Raw genomic sequence first — 14,724 nt, forward strand, 5'->3', positions numbered from 1 at the left:
TCACACAGGTGTGCCAGGCGGCGAGGTCGCACGGGTGAACAGGTGTGCGGCTCTGCGGCTGCACAATGCCTGGGATGCAGGCTTTGGGGTGTGGGAGCACGGGCCCGGTCACACGGACACGGGGGCACCGCGGCGGGCTGGGCGCCCGGTCCCTGCCTTCCCAGTGCCGTGGGCGCACCTGCACTCGGGGCCGCGGGTCCCGGCTCACAGAGATGCTCGGTCCCGGCTCACAGAGATGCCCGGTCCCGCGGGTACCGGCTCACAGAGATGCTCGGTCCCGGCTCACAGAGATGCTCGGTCCCGCGGGTACCGGCTCACAGAGATGCTCGGTCCCGGCTCACAGAGATGCCCGGTCCCGGCTCACAGAGATGCCCGGTCCCGTGGGTCCCGGCTCACAGAGATGCTCGGTCCCGGCTCACAGAGATGCTCGGTCCCGCGGGTACCGGCTCACAGAGATGCTCGGTCCCGGCTCACAGAGATGCCCGGTCCCGGCTCACAGAGATGCTCGGTCTCGCGGGTACCGGCTCACAGAGATGCTCGGTCCCGGCTCACAGAGATGCCCGGTCCCGGCTCACAGAGATGCCCGGTCCCGCGGGTCCCGGCTCACAGAGATGCTCGGTCCCGGCTCACAGAGATGCTCGGTCCCGGCTCACAGAGATGCCCGGTCCCGCGGGTCCCGGCTCACAGAGATGCTCGGTCCCGGCTCACAGAGATGCTCGGTCCCGGCTGACAGAGATGCTCGGTCCCGCGGGTACCGGCTCACAGAGATGCTCGGTCCCGGCTCACAGAGATAACCGGTCCATCGGGTCCCGGCTCACACGGGTGCCCGGTCCCGGCGGTTCGGAGTCGCGGTCCCGCGGGTCCCGGCTCACACGGGGGCCCGGTCCCGGCTCACACGGATGCCGGGTCCCGGTGGTTCGGGTGCCCGGTCCCGTGGGTCCCGGCTGACAGAGATACCCGGTTCATCGGGTCCCGGCTCACAGAGATGCTCGGTCCCGCGGGTACCGGCTCACAGAGATGCTCGGTCCCTGCTCACAGAGATAACCGGTCCATCGGGTCCCGGCTCACACGGGTGCCCGGTCCCGGCGGTTCGGAGTCGCGGTCCCGCGGGTCCCGGCTCACACGGGTGCCCGGTCCCGGCGGTTCGGAGTCGCGGTCCCGCGGGTCCCGGCTCACACGGGGGCCCGGTCCCGGCGGTTCGGAGTCGCGGTCCCGCGGGTCCCGGCTCACACGGGTGCCCGGTCCCGGCGGTTCGGAGTCGCGGTCCCGCGGGTCCCGGCTCACACGGGGACCCGGTCCCGGCGGTTCGGGGCCGCGCTGTGCCCGGCAGCGCAGGGACCCCTCGCGCACGTGCATCCCCTCCACCCCTCCCGCTCCCTTAAAGGGCCCGCAGCGCCCCGCCCGCCGCCCGTTCGGCCCGCGCTCACCGCCGCCCGCTCCCTCCCCTCCTCGGGCGGTGGGTCCGCCCGCGGGGCAGCCGCGCTCCCCCCGCAGGCCGGCGTTGGTTCGCTCCGCGGGGCGGGGCGGGGCGGCGGCACCTCCCCCGACACGGGGCGCCGGTGGGAGCGGGGCGGGGAGCGCAGCGCTGGGGGGGAGATAAGCGGCGCCGAGCGGCCGGGCGGCGCTGGATGGAGGCTCCCGCCCGCCGGGACGCCCGCCCCAGCCTGGAATGTCCTGGCGAGCCGCCGCCGAGCGGCACCGGCACCAGGACCGGGACCAGGGAGGGGGCGCGGCGCAGAGGTAACGCGCGCGCGCTTCCCGCCGTTCGGCGCTGAGGGGGGCGCGGGCGGGCGCGCGCCGGGGGGGCGCGAGCGCGGCCCCTCCGTGAGGGGCGAGCGCGGGGCGCGCGCAGGTGGCCGCCGCTGTCACCCCGCCGGGCTGAGCCGGTGCACGGCGCTCCCGGCAGCGGGACGAGCCCTCCGAGCCCTGCCCGCCTCTGATTTATGGTCTCATTTCGCAGGGAACGCGCCTCCACTCCGCTCTATTTGTCATTTAAACGCTGCTCTGCTTGAAGGAGGTGCCGTAGGGGATGGGTTTGGGGTCGCGTCCAGCCTCTTAACCGCCTTAAAATGGTTAATCTCGATGTTTTTAACCTGTAAGGTCACTTTTCTCTGCAATTAGAGCGGTGGAAAGTCAGTCCCTAAGGCAGGAGGTGGTGTGTGATGCCTGAGGTCTCTGGCTGTAAAGCATCCTGACATCTTATCTCTGTTATTATTATTTTTATTGCATTAAGCTGCCTACCTTCTTAAAGCCACACGATTCTTGAATTTTAAATTACTTTCCCTTGCTTTGTCTGTCTCTTTGCCAAAAACAAATATAAATTATATAGTTCCTGACTTCTCATGGAGGAACTTTCCAGTCGTCTATCCCATGCTTCCAACACCGATGTTTTTTAAACCAAAAGGGATGTGTTTTTCAGCCGTGACACACCGTCGGGCAGAAAACAGGCAATGTTTATTTTGCTCCCGCCTCATAACTGTGTAAAGGGTTGGTGAAAGGGTAAATGTGATGGCTTTATGTAGCTTTTTCTTTTTAATTATTATTTTACTGCTTTTTCGCTGCCTCTGGGATGGAGTAGTCGCGCCGAGCCTGCGGCTGTAAAGCTGTCAGCTCTGAAGGGCTGTTTACTCAGTGAGTTGTATCTTTCACACATGCACCAGAAATACAATTTACCAACCCAAACAGCGGCCGCGGTCACCGAGGTTACCGGCAGCGCGGAAACTTTGACTCTCGGGGTTTTATCCTTCGTGGCCCGGCGTGTTCCTTGAACAAAGCAGGTAATCCTGGGGTGCTGTGTGGAGTCTGTTTGCTTCTCTCCTCATCTCCCAGGACCCGGGTGTTTTGACAGTTGCGATTTATGGCATGTATGTAGCTGCTTTAAGGAGAAAAAGTGCTTTCGTGGTAGTGGTTGCTGCGGGTGACGACCAGCCCCTTCCATATTCCAAAAATTCATAGTGAATGTTTCCCGGCACAATTTCTTAACGCGTTTTTGTTGAACTTGATATTATTTGCCTTAATTACAACCAGCGTGCTTTTGTTCCACCAAATTAAAATAGGTGTTGAGAGCATGAGTCAAACACATTGAAACCAAACACCGCTTTTTCAAAGCCTGTCTTGTGGGGAGGACTTGGTAATGGAGTGATTAAAAAAAAATAAATATTTTTGACCTGTAGTCTCTTTTCCATAAGAAGAGAGACACTTCTGACTGGCTTGGTCTGTATCCCAGAAAATCCTCATTTTCTGGAGAGAATCATGAGTTTCTCTTGTGGGGAGACCCATGATTGTTGCTCAAAGCTGTTGGAAGCTGGGCTCATATAGAAGGTGGGATCCACTGAGTTACCTACCATATTAAGAGGGTTTTTTTCTCTCCTCAAGGGGTAGGAAGTGAGACGGGAACTGCTGCGGTGTGGAGGGATTAGTAACTCACCCGAGGATGAGCGCGGTGGCTTTGTCGCCTGGATTAATGTGATTTACACCCTTAAGCTGCTCCGAGCACTCGTAAACTGCCGTGCCCGTGTGTGCAAGGTGAAGTGTGGGCGGGCAAGCTCGGGTACACCGCGGGAAGTAGCTTGAGGGGTTGGTTTTTGTCATCCTTCGTGCAGTCTTGGTGATTTTTCATCCTTTTTCTCTGGTGGGAGACCAGCTCTGCGTTCTTTACCACCAAACCCCTGGGACAGTGGCAGTGGGGTTTGGGGTGCCCCCCCCCTGTGGATCACTGCTGCTGCTCTGGTGCTAAAATTTTTCAGTTTTTCCCCAAAACTGAGGAGGGGGAAAAAAAAAAGCCTTGCAAGGAGAGGCCTGACTGTGCAGGGCAAGTCCCACCAGTGCTTTCATTATCTCAAGGTGTGCTGTAAGCCCATAAATGAGGCTCCTGCTTACTTTGGCTTGCTGGTGTGCCAGAGGAATAAGGCAGCTGTGCTCTGACTTCAGGTGATGTCACTTGAGGATTTTAACTGTCAGAGCTTAAAAATACCCTGGCTTGTTTAAAGACTGCTTCTGCAGATGTGGAAATGGGGAAGCAAAGCAGTGGATTGTGAGTGCACAGCCACGTCAGGCTTCAGCATCTCATAAATCCCCCTCTGCCTGTCCCACAGCAGACCTGCTCTGCCTAACGAGGCCTCGGGTGTACCATGACCAGGGCATTAATTGGTGGGTGCTCAAGATGAGGCACTACCATGAACTGCAAGACCAGCAAAGTCTCAGTTCCAAAAAGCTAACTGGGAAGCATGTGATGGTTAAATGATTTTGGGAATAAAGCTGTTCTCTGATGTGATGGTACAGATGCGGCTGTTGGTGGTGTTGGTGTGACTGGGTGTGTACAGGACCAGCTGCTGTGATTTCAGGTTGTTTGCAGGGCTGGGTGTGAGGAGCTGTGGGTCAGGGGCTGATCTCTGAGTGTTTGTATGTACACATAGAATGAGCTATATTGAAAAGGTTTCCTGCAGGTCATGAGAGCTGTTTCTAGTTCTCTGTGTAAAAAGGCGTTGAACTTCATCTGGATTTCCCACCACACCCATTCTCCACACCTTCTCCAAGAGCTTCTTTGCCTCCTCTCTTTCTGCCAGGCCTTTTAGCATGTGGTGGCAAAACTCTTGCTCTGCATCTTCCTTGTTCCCGTGTCCGCAGATGTGACTCTTGAGGGGTTTCATTGCAGTGCTGAGGTCCTGGCACGCAGTCTACACAAAATGACATGGAAATGTGGTGAACCTGTTGAGCTTCCAAAAGGTTTTGAAACCTTTGGTTTAGTACCAGAAGCCCTGAGACTGAGCAGGTCTTCACCCACAAACCTGCTGGGATTGGGTATCTCAGGAAATGTTTTCTACGGAATCACTTTAATCTGCAATTCGGGAACCTGCTGAATGTCTTTTGTTAGGCAGCATCTCATTTGTATAAATTAATTGATACTGTAAACTTGCTCTTTGTATGTAGAGTCAGGTTTTTGTCTCCTGCCTTGCTTATGAGCTGCTGACTAGTGAGTGGTTCCTTTGAGCTGAGTCCTGCCCCTTCCTCCTCACTGCAGTGGTTAGCTGTTAGCTCTCTGGTTGTCAGTGTTTCAGTGGGCTGGGGAGCTTCAGAGCCAGTTGCTATCTGCAGCTGGGGTGAGACTGAGCTAAAAACCTTGTTTCAAGTGGAACTGGCCAAATTTCCTCCTTAAATGGGAATTTGCAGCTTGCCTTACAATCATGACTCTTAAAGCTGGTACATGGGCACCAAACTGTGTTCTCTGTCCACTATTTTGACCTATTTTGTTGTTTGGGCTGACACTTGGTCAGTTCTCCTGGTGTTTTCCCTTTCCTACTTGCTTTCTGCTCTCCTGGAGGCCGCCCTGAGCAAACCCTGCTATTCTTTGTCCCCTTATCCTGCATCATTTGCTCTGGGATGGTGTTTGTCTTTGGCAAAAACCTCTTTGCTGTATTACTTTGGCTGGTGGGAGGTCTCCAACTATGTTGGCCCAAGAATTCCTAGACTAGATAGTTTCCTTTGAGTGTGTATGTATATATGTTCTTTTTTTCAGTTGGGTGTTCTTCCAGTAATTTCCTTGGTAGATGGCTCAGTACAGCTTCCAGGGCTGAGTGTCTCAGAGTTTTCCACTAAACGTTCCCCAGCTCACTTCTCCCTTTCTGGTGGGGATGAAGATTCTCCAGTGACAACATTTACTTTAGGGGAAATGCTTGTTCAGCCCAGTAAGGAATTGAGCCTTGTACATCCAGACCACCTGCCATTTCCATTAAGCCCATACTCATTCTTTTTGTGTGAGAAATATCTGCTGTCTTTCAACAGGAGGGAAAACAATCATGTAAGGTGGGTTGTTTTCCCATTTTCCATACCTATGAGATGTCTTGGAGCTCTTCTAGCCAGGTGGGACTATTTTTTTTTTTTTCCTTTTTCCCCCCTTTTTTCCCCCTCCCCAGCTCCTTGGGCGCAGTTTCACGTTACAGCTCCATCTGAGGACTCGCTGCTGCAGGAGGTGGCAGGTACATTCCTGCCTCTTCCTCGCTGCGGGAATCCAGCACTGGAGCAGCCGCAGGGGAGTGACTCCAGCTAACCCTTCAAAAAAAAAAAAAGTACCCCAGGCCCAAACTTTCCTGGATCTTGCCCTGCAGTTAGAGTTGCTAAATCTTCCACTTGGATGACTAGGGAGGCCCTGGGGGGCTGGTGGGGGGATGGCCCCTTTTGGCAGCACTGGCTTCTAAATTGGCTTTGCTGTCTCCTGATTCTCTGCGTTCACTCTACTGCTGAGCCAAGGGTGGGTTCCTTGCAGAGAAGGAGGGGTTCTGGCCAGCTCCCTGCCTCTCCTGCCTCTGGAAATGCCCAGTTGACCCAGTCCAGCTCACAGAAACAGCATGGGAAAAGGATAAAATAATTCCCTAAAGCTCTGAGTGAGCGCGACCAGCCTGGCTGGGATATTGCCATCAGCTTGGCAGCAGGAGGGAGCTGGGGCGGGGGAGCTGAGCATGCCAGGGAAGGAGAAGGAGACCATCCCTTTGGCAGTGGCTGAGCTGAGAGCTGAAACCACACCTTTGGCCTCACCTGTCTCTCTGATCACGTCTTTGATTTATACCCTGGCTTCTGCTGTGTAGTTTTCCTGCAGACTCCAACCATTGAATCTGATAATGAAGCAAGTGGTTGAGTCTTATTTGTTTAATGTAAAGAGAAGTTTAATGCTTCCTACCTCGCAGTGTATGGAGGCTCTGCCTCGCAGCCCGTGAGTTTCTTTGCAGTGAACCTATAAAATGCCAGGACAAGAACTAAAATGCTCGAGCCATGAGCAGCTTGTCATTGAAACAGTCCTGGCAAAGAGGCTGAGCACCACAGATTTACATTTTTTGGAGGGGTTTGAGGGTGTTTTGTCTCTGCAAGGGTATTTGAGGTTTATGTTGCCTGTGAAGTATTCCCTGCCAGCTCACCTTCTGTGTGCTGGTGAGCCCTGGGCATTTTGGGCTGCCAGCTCCAGCCAGAGGGGAGCTGTGGGGAGCTTTTCAGCCCCCTTAATCTTAGGCAAAGAACAGACAGATCCTGAATGTCTCTGTAGTTGCTCTGTGGCATCTGCTGAAGCACCAAAGTACAGACATGCTGAGGATGTGCAACCTCCTGGAGCTGCTGTTATATTATATTCTGTGTAGGCACCTTGTGTCTGAGTGCAGCCTGCTCTAGCTGGAGATGCTCCTGCAGAGGGATAGCACCAGGGGGTTGTTTCCCACTCCCCAGTGAGTAAAAGAAACCATTTATCTGGGTAAAAGGCCTCAACCTAAAGAGTCTCTTAAGAAATTAGTCTTTTTTTTCTATGCCAGTTTGGAAGGTAAGAAGCCAGGTGACTGTTCTTCTCCTGGGGAACAACAAGGGAAGGGGACAGTTCATTTGGCCCCTTCTGAAACAAGCAGTGATTGTTTGGAGTTGAAATCCCCTGCTTGCTTCCAGATCAATCCCCTTGAAGTTACTGTAGACAGGTGGTATGTTTTCAGTTTTTAATTTCTTTTTTCTTTTTTTTTTTCCTTGCTTGTTGTTAGTTGAGAGCTGATAGACCGGCCCAAATAAGGCCATGAGAAAGGCTGGCCATTTCCAGGAGGATCCACAGACAGTCAGTGCATGACTTGTTGCCTTTATCTCTGAGATCAGGAGATTCCTTTGCAGTGATGGATTAATCCACCCTTGAGTGAATAATATAACTGAGAACAAGTAGGAGCCAGCGCTCCAAACAGATGATTTGTTCAGTACGTGTGTGCCTCCCCTCCCCCTCTGAAAAGCATCTTTCTTCACTGTTTCATTCAGCCTGTTGAAACCTCACAGCAACCTGTGTCTGCAGAGGGCCAGGATGGGGCTGTGCCAAAGGGCTTTGCTCCCAGGTGCAGGAGAAGATAAACCAGGATGGAGAGAAGGTGCCTGTGGGCTGCTGGGGCTGTGATGTCACCTGTCTGCTCTGGCCATGACATCACCTGTCTGCACGTTCTCCTGGCTGTAGGTGAGAGTGTTGGGGCTGGCACCTGCCTGGGGTGAGCCTGCACCAAAATGTGTACCCCAAAATGAGGCAGGGGCTCTGTGTCCAGGAGAAGTTGTGTAAAGGAGCTGGAATATTGGGGTTGGGGGAGTGAACTTGCTGGGCACAAGGGATATGATGTTTAGGAAGATGATTCTTCAGTTGTGCTAGGGCAGATCTGTAACTCATCAGCAGAGCCACAGCTTCTGGAGCTGCTTGGGCGTGTCCTGGAGCCGGACACCAAAGCCCTTCAGTGCTACTGGAGGTGTGCTAACAAGGACTGTATGGCACTAGGCTGGAAGGGAGTTGTGCAGCTACAGCAGTGGAATCCCTGTAGTGAGATCTGTTATCATCCCTGTGGATACACTGGAATAATTCTTTGGCAGCTCATATGCTGGGTCTTGTTGCTTTGACATCTTGGAATGCATCGAAGTCTGCTCCCGTTGATAGGCTCAAAGAGGGTGTGAGATGCCTGGGGCTCCTCCTGCTCAGGGACCCCCCCAGGCAGTCACAGGCTTACTGAGAAATCTGTTAGCTCAAGGTCAAGCTGGTGGAAGTCCCCAGCTTTGGCTTTTTCTTGTGTCATGAGTGCCAGTAGCCTTGCCTTGATCCCATGCTCTTGGGATGTGGGATTGGAAGCGTTGGTAGCAGCTTTCAGCTGCGTTTTGGAGAGTTTCTGTGCTCTGTGGGATGAAGATAACATAAAATGGCATTTTCCCTTTGGAGAATAGGCTTTGCTGCTGTTGGCTGTACATAATTTCTGGGAGCTGAGGAGTTTTGCTGTGTAATGTTCCAACTCCATGTAGATTAGATGTATTGCAGAGTCAAAATAAACAATAGCATGTGGTTTTCCTTTGTTCCCCCCCTTCCCCACAAAAAGAGTTCACTACAGTTCTTGAATTAGGGCTCTGCGTGCCATACGCTCGAGCGTAGGCTCAAATTTTCATAAAGCTTGCTGAGGGCTGTTACTGCTGGGGAGCACTTTCACCTTGGGGATAGCTTTGGAAATCTTTTGTTTCTCAGCAGCTTTTTCTGAAGGTGTGTTTCAATGTAGCATTCAGTTACTTGTTGCCTGAAATGCTTTGCAGTGACAGTGTATCACAGCTTGATGGAGATTTGAGACTCCTCTAATAAAATGCAAGAGAAGGAGGAAAACCCCGAGGGTTTTTTGGAACAGAAGATGTTTTCTGTTCCTGCCACTAATCTCTGTTGCAGAATGAAATAGGAATGTATACTTTAAATCTCTGTCAGGGTGTAGAAGGAAGCTGGCAACGGATGTAATCAAAAATGCTATTATCAAAACTCTCTAAGTACGTTGAAATTTCAAACTTAATGATATAATTTTAAATTCAGCTATTCAGACTGAGGCATGGTTTTGGGGTGCAGATTGCACTTCCAAATTGTGCATCGAGATGGACCAGAGAGGAGTTTGGAGCAGCCTGCAGGTGGTGGGTACTGCAGTGGTATGGCTGGAGTCTTCACCCCTGTGATTTCCAGTGATTGGGGTGGCAGCATTAAATTGAGGTGTGGTTTTCTAGATTATGGACTTTGTGGCTGAGCACTTAAAAAAGGGTCCAGTTTCCAAGTTAGCATTTTTCCTAATTAGTGCGTTTGTCGTGCCTTGAAGTAACCAGCGCGTGTAGAAAGTGTACTTGTTCAGAGTTGGTCTGAAACAGCTCTGGGCACAGGGAACACAAGGAAGCAACACCAGATCTGATGTGCAGCAGCAAAGACTCTACCCAGTGTGAGAGGAGACAGAAAGCTTCCAACCTTAGACTTGGAATAAGGGAACTGTGAGTAACCTTCACCCTTCTGACCCTTCGTCCTCAAGTGGAGAGGCTGCAGGTTGAGGATGCAGAAGAAGCTCAAGTCCTTCTCTGAGCCAAAGGTGTGAAGCTGTTTATTTTCACTGGGATAATGTATATATTGCAGGAGGCAGATGCTCGCCTGCTTAACCCAAGCACTCACTGCTTATCTGGGCTCTGGCGAGTGTACAAGTGTTGTCCCTTCTAATCCCCCAACATTAAACAGTCCAGGCACCTTTCCCTGGCTGAGCCTGGGACTGCTTTATAAAACACACAGAGAGAAGCCAACAAAAAAGAAACATTTGCTTGCTTTGCCAAGTTTAAATGAAGACTAATGCCGTGGTGCTGCTTAATCTTGTTTTTCTTGCTATCTGATGGATGCTAACGTGGGATGGAATCAATCCCGGCAGCCGGTTATCTTTGCAGGGCCCCCATGTTGCTGAGCTCGGCATTAAAGTCTCGTGGGGGAGTTGATGTGCTATGGAGAGTCTGGAACTTTCTTCCTATGTGATGGAGCTCTGGCTGTGGCATCCTTCTTCCTTTGAGAAGGTGTCTTCAGGAATTGCCAGCCTGCTGTTGGACATCCGAACAGAAATCCTGTTCGGCAAAGCGGGATGTGTCTGAGCGAGTGAGAACAGGGCACAGTCAGGTGAACCTGGCGGAAATTTCTCCCTGGTCCCTGTGATGAAACTTAACTCCTTTCCTATCAGTTGCTCATGTTTGAACTGGTTCTTCTGGGAACAGCTGCCATGGCCCTGGTTTGCAAGAGGAGGTTTGGGCTCTGACTCATGACCTGCCACCTTGAGGGTGCTGCCCCGAGTGCCCCCAGCCCTGGGCAGGGGTCCCTGCTGCTGGCAGGGCTGAGCCAGCAGCGGCTCGAGCTTGGCTGCAGTGAGTGAAGCAGGAGGGCTGGAGGAGCCAAACCCTCAGGCCAGAGCTTTGTGATGACTGCTGCCTCCCTGCCTTGGATCAGCGCTCTCCTTCGGCTCTGCTGGCATGAGGAAGGAGGCGGGAAGCTGCACCGGTGCTGGGTTGTGCAACACTACTGAGCAAAGCCAACCCAAAGCCTCCCTCTCTTTCCCCTATGTTCCACTGCCCCTCTCCTTGCCTAGGAGCCAGGTTGGTTTGTTGTAGCAAACCTAGCCTGACCAACACAATTTTGTCATTTATTTTTCTGCCTAGCTGCTGCTTTTATGTGGGCCTGAGGCAAAGGGGCTCCTTTTGCTCAGCAATATTGTCAGTTGTGTCAGGATTCTTTCCCTGGAGGTGAAGAAGTGCAGAAGTGTGTGCTTGCCGGAGAGCTCGGACTTCAATTTTGAAACCAGGTTTGGTCTTTTGAGCATGGGGGAAGGGAGGGGAGGAGAGCAGTAAAACTGAATTACTGTAAGGCTGGAGGATGGATTGTGTGAAGGCTTGTTTTAATCGGGGGAGGAAAGGCCAGGGTCTTTCCTGCTCTCTCCCTCAGCTGTCCCTGGTTAGCTGCTTTGCTTTTTAATAAGCATTGTTCTGCCTGGAGCCCGGGTCCAGCAGCAGGGAGTGTTGGCATTGCCTGTGACAGCGTGTGGACAGCTGTAACAAGAGGGGAAGCAGTGACTTGGAGTGCAGGGCAGCACTTTTGTTTAGAAAGCAGAGTCCAAATGGGTCTGTTGCTCCAATGTGTGCACAGTTCCAGCCGTCTGCAGGCACGGTGAATTCTAAGGTGACTAACAACTGTGCTGTAACACAGGCTTGGCTCTCCAGCTCCAGTGCACCTCCCATATCCTGCAGCCATGAGTTCACAGGCTCCTAATTGCCTATGATGTAAGACAGCAGTAGATGAGGTTGCTATAAATTCTGGCTGCAGGTGTGGATTTAATGGCTGTGCTTCCCTTTAAGGGCTCACGGATAGCATGGATCCCTGCAAGTTACAACAGACCGAGTTGGACTCGGGCTAGCACAGCTAAAAGAACCCATTTGTCTGCGTTTTTTAGAGCTGTTGCTTGCTGGAGGCTACTAAAGGACGAGGTGTCAATGTTCATCTGGAATTGCCTGGGGAATGCTTGCTGTCCTCTAACAGAGCTCAGCCATGGTTCCAGTTCTTTCCATCAATGTTCTCTCACGGCTGAACTGCCCAGGTGTGAGAGTGCCACTGGAAATGGACTTTTAGGCAGCCTGTGTGGACACAAGCACCTTTGTCTGAGAGTCTGACAGCTTTTTCTGGTGCCCAGAACAAGACTGTGGTTCTAGTCCTCTTTATTTTTTATTCATGCTGGATTCTGGTTTTAGAAACCATAGAAAAATTATAATCATGGGTCATGATCCTTGACATGCAAAATGCAAACTTTTTGGAGGGAGAAAACACCCCTGAGGCAGTTACTCCTTGCTGTGGTGTGTGCACCTGTAGCTTGGACAATTAGGATGGTGAATTCCGTAGCTCCCATGAGAAAAGGGGCATGGCTCACTTGCAGCTTGGCTTTGTATATTTTTCTTCATTTTTGCACACATTCTTGCAGTCCAGGGTTTATTCAACATACTGGGGTGGTGCTTCTTGAGTTGAGCTGAGGGCTCATGCTGTTCAAGTGCTAAGTTCCTGTTCTTGGATGTCCATTCCCAGCCCCTCCTTTGGGCTGGTGCTCCAGGACTGCATGGGGAGCTGAAACTTCTCCCTCATCCAGGTGAAAACTAAACCTCATTTTTTGTCTGGCTGAGTTTTCAGCTGGATCTGCCAGCAGATCTGACTCACTTGCTGGCCGCAGGATCCCTTTGCAGATAGGAGAATGCAAGCCAGGTCCTGAAGGAAGGTGTTGCTGCCCTCCTCGGCAGCAGCCCATCTTTAAATTGGCTGAAAAACTGGTTGCGAAATCTCATTCTTGCTGAAAACCAGAGCTGAAGAAGTAAAGCAGGCGCCTCTCTCCGAGGCTGAAGCCAGCCCTGAGGAAGGAGGGGAGGGAGTGCTGGCCCAAGGGCCCTTGAAGACATGGCTGAAGGCAGCAGAGCTGTCACAGGTGTCCCTTCAGTGGTGTGGCACAGGTGTTGAGCTAAATGTGGGGAAGAAAATGGAAACATGAGGCAGGAGAGATCAAGACAGGGGAGGTCTGAGGGGGCCTCGAAGAGCAGAGGGTGAGAATTTTGTATGTATTTGGCCTACTGTGATGGAACTGTTAAACTAATGATACCTCTAGCTCCCTTGGGGGCTGAAAGCCCTGATTTAGGCATTTAAGCATAATTGCAGCCCAGCAGAACTGTGTATCAGGCTAATGCTCTGTTCTCTGCTTCCCCTGAGGCCAGAGGAGGCAGGAGCCATTCCTACTTCATTAGTGTGGTAGCAGGGGGACTGTCTCAGCCCTTCTTTTTTTTTTTTTTTTTTTTTCCCTGATGTTAATAATCAAATTAAACTAATTGTTATGCCTGTTTGTGGAGAGGAAAGTGTGGCTTCTGGGATGATTTATTTATTTTTCTCTTGATGCCTGTCTTGCTGTGACCGGTGTTGGAATGGCAGGATGGGAGCCCCAGCTCTCCCCCCTCAGAGCACAGATGTGTCTCAGGAGCAGAGTCGTGACTCGGGAGTGTTTTCATCTGTGTGTGCAGAGGCACAGTACACAAACTGTTAAATTTCCTTCCCTCAGCTCCCAAATCCATTCCTCCAGTCCATGCCAAAGCATGCGCTCTTCTATCAAGACCATATGTACGCCAAGACCAAGGTTCTAAAGTCAAGGTGTTTTTGAAATATTGGAGTGCAAATTAAGTATCTGAGTAATCTTAACTGTCTTCTAAAAAAAAAAAAAATCTCTATCAGCCTCACATATAACTCAAAAGATTAATGGAAGGCTAGACTTTGATCCAAGTCCAACAGCTGATACCAACTATGAGACTTTCCAGGCCTGAAAGCAAAATAGAAAAATCCAATAAAGAATACCTCCTTCTCCATCTTTGAGGCATGCAGCCTCTTGGCCATGGTTTAGGCTAATACTGCTATTTTTTTCTCAGTTGCTTACTTTTGTTTGCTCATTTTTGTCCTGTGCCACTGGACCTTACTTAGAGCTGTTTGAGTAAATTAATGATATTATTTAGGATGCTTTATAGCTTTGTAGGAAATACATCTGCTTGATTATTGAGGAAGGCCATCAGGATGTGGGATCCCCTGTCCTCTCTGGGACTCAGTCACTGTCTCATTTGCTCAGCACTGTTTGTTTTTCCTGCCATCTGCCACTCGAGCAAACACTTGCTCTGTATTTTGACAAAAATACCAACTTTCAGGTCTTTAAGGTCCCTTTCAAGCCATTCTATGAAAAGCGAAATTGCTGCACAATTTATAAGAGACTTTAGTCTCCAGAATTGTTCTTTGGGTCCATCACTGCTTCATGGGAGGTTTAAATGGTACGAAGCAAGAAGAAAGCTCCATGCAAGGCTGTTTATAAAAATATATCTTACCTATAAAGAAGTAAAAATACCACTTGAATCTTTAGGTGAAAATGGGGATAGGAAGCACTTGGATCACTTAGTGCTGGGTGTGGGTGCCAGGCAGAGCTATGGGCAGAGATGTGGAGGCATAACTGACATCCAAGGCTAAGGATTGCAAAATTTGAGCAAGTGTAATTTCTCTCTTTTATTCAGGAGATCCTTATCCTTCTGATAAGGATCTGGAGGGTGCACTTTCATTTGTTTAAAATGCAATAAATAAATATGAACAGAACATCAAAGGATGCCTTTTCTTGTAATTTTTGACTGCCTCTCCACTCAGTCTTTCTGCGGATCCCTTGGCGTCCGTTTGTGTCTCTCACACTTGGTTTATGGGGTTACTATCAGCAAACTGCTTTTTTGGGGTTTTCTCTTTCACGTTTATTTTTGGGGTTGAGAAAATCCCGGGTGTATGGGACTGTTCAGCAGAGCTCCGTGTGTTTCCTAAAAGCACATTCAAAATCCCTTTGAAGAATATTATTTTATTGCATACACTCATGAAATCCT

General features: G+C 51.2%; 1 protein-coding gene across 3 annotated transcripts in view; it reads left to right on the top strand.

Annotated features, from left to right (window-relative positions):
* The first annotated feature begins 1,583 nt into the window (after positions 1-1,583).
* CDON (cell adhesion associated, oncogene regulated) overlaps positions 1,584-14,724 on the top strand; it is a 56,332-nt gene continuing 43,191 nt past the window's right edge. The window contains exons 1-3 of one of the 3 annotated variants that reach the window (XM_056509727.1): positions 1,584-1,740; positions 2,661-2,777; positions 3,376-3,525. The gene's annotated coding sequence lies outside the window, so the exon portion shown is untranslated. Of the gene's footprint in view, positions 1,741-2,660; positions 2,778-3,375; positions 3,526-11,013; positions 11,106-14,724 lie in introns of those variants that run through there. The other 2 variants (XM_056509726.1, XM_056509729.1) reach the window with 2 other exon arrangements.

This window comes from Oenanthe melanoleuca, chromosome 24 (genome assembly GCF_029582105.1).
Source record: "Oenanthe melanoleuca isolate GR-GAL-2019-014 chromosome 24, OMel1.0, whole genome shotgun sequence".
Classification (NCBI taxonomy): Eukaryota; Metazoa; Chordata; class Aves; order Passeriformes; family Muscicapidae; genus Oenanthe; species Oenanthe melanoleuca.